Source organism: Mastomys coucha, unplaced genomic scaffold (assembly GCF_008632895.1).
Source record: "Mastomys coucha isolate ucsf_1 unplaced genomic scaffold, UCSF_Mcou_1 pScaffold18, whole genome shotgun sequence".
Taxonomy (NCBI): Eukaryota; Metazoa; Chordata; class Mammalia; order Rodentia; family Muridae; genus Mastomys; species Mastomys coucha.
In genome coordinates, this window is record NW_022196900.1 from 13,067,803 (window position 1) to 13,069,670 (window position 1,868).

General features: G+C 36.2%; 1 pseudogene; it reads left to right on the plus strand.

The window, feature by feature from the left end:
- The first annotated feature begins 506 nt into the window (after window positions 1-506).
- LOC116095245 lies at window positions 507-1,258 on the plus strand (annotated as a pseudogene).
- The last annotated feature ends 610 nt before the right edge of the window (window positions 1,259-1,868 follow it).

Consider the following 1,868-nt stretch of genomic DNA (forward strand, 5'->3'; position numbering starts at 1 on the left):
AGTTGCTTTCAAATACCAAAAAAACCTTTGCTCCTTTTTCCTTAACATCACTTTTTTCTAAATATTAAAATCCTAGAGTAGCCTTCATCATTTCTAACAACCTGAAGCTATAAACTCTCAAACCTCTTCATCTTTAACACCACTAGGCCTCAGTGCTATTATGGGATGCAAAGATGATAACGATTTGCATTGGTGCAGTGTCACCCAGACAAAAATTGCTCCTCAGATGCAAGATTTATTTAAAAAAATTCACACTTGCTTTAAACATTTTCTTTAAAACTGAAAATAAATAGTTTGTTAGTATTTTTAGTAACTTATAATTGAAAGCTCCATGCATAACAATAACTAGCTCATGACCATTATCTCCATATTTCTTGAAGCTAAAAATAAAGTTATTTAAAATAATAAAATAGGTGCAGCTCAGCAGAGGGCCAGGGCTGCACTATTTCTGCCTTCCTCCTCACATTCAGTGGCACCCATCTTTGCAGGCCAGGAACCTATGCATGATGCCCCCCAAAAAGGAAGGAGATGGAATTAAACCACCTCCAATTATTGGAAGACTTGTAACCTCACAGAAAATTGGTATTGTTAGATTGTGAAATGTTGAGAAGTCTGCCTCCTTCAATGTATTAACCAATAGTTAAGCTTGACCAGAAAACTTCCTAATCTTCACTATTGATCCTAATGAGAGTAGCATGTCTGTGCCAGATGAGAGGTTTGACTTTCTTTGCCAATATCACAATCCAGGAAGCAAGATTCCTCCATTCCTAAATGTAGTGGCTATTGCTGGCTATATGAAAGGAGCTCAGAATGGGCAGGGCACGGGGAATGCCTTTCTATCTCATATTAGTGCCTGTGATGGGGTTTTTCATTTAACACATGCTTTTGAAGATGATTATATCACACATGTTGAAGGAAGTTAAGATTCCATTAAAGATATAGAAGAAATTCATGAAGAGCTTAGTTGAAAGATGAGGAAATGATTGGGCTTGTTATAGATAAATTAGAGAAGGTGGCTATGAGAGGAAGTGATAAGAAACTAAAACCCAAGCTCAAATATGACTTACTATGCAAAGTCAAATCTAGGATCAAAAGAAACCTATTCACTTTTATCATGACTAGAATGACAAAGAGATTGAAGTATTGAATAAACACTTATTGTTTTACCTCAAAACCAATGGTCTACTTGGTTAATATTTCTGAAAAAAAAAACTATATAAAAAAGAAAAACAAATGGTTGACAGTATCTGTCTACTAATCTAACCCTACAGAAGATACTAGAAGAAAAACTCCTACACAAGCTACACCCAAAACCACACAAAAAATTAATCATCCCACAGCAAAACCAAAAGAGAAGAGATTCCCTCTCTCTCTGTCTCTCTCTCTGTCTCTCTCTTGCTCTCTCTCTTTCTCTCTCTCTCTCTCTCTCTCTCTCTCTCTCTCTCTCTCTCTCTCTCTCTCTCTCTCTCTCTCACACACACACACACACACATACACACACAAACATATCCAACATCAGAACAACAGAAACTAACAATCATTGGTCATTAATATTTCTCAACATCAACAGGCTCAATTCACCAATAAAAAGATAAAGGCTAACACATTGGATATCTAAACAAGATCCTCCATTCTACTGCATACAAGAAACACAGTTCAGCAACAAAAGTAGACCCTACCTGAGAGTAAATAGCTAGAGAAATGATTTTCCAAGCAAATGTCCCCAATAAACAAGCTGGAGTCGCCATTCTAATATTTAATGTAATAGACATTCAATCAAAAGTAATCAAAATAGATGGGGAAGGACACTTCACACTCATGAACTGAAAAACCCACCAAGATGATGTCTCAATTTTGAACATCTATGC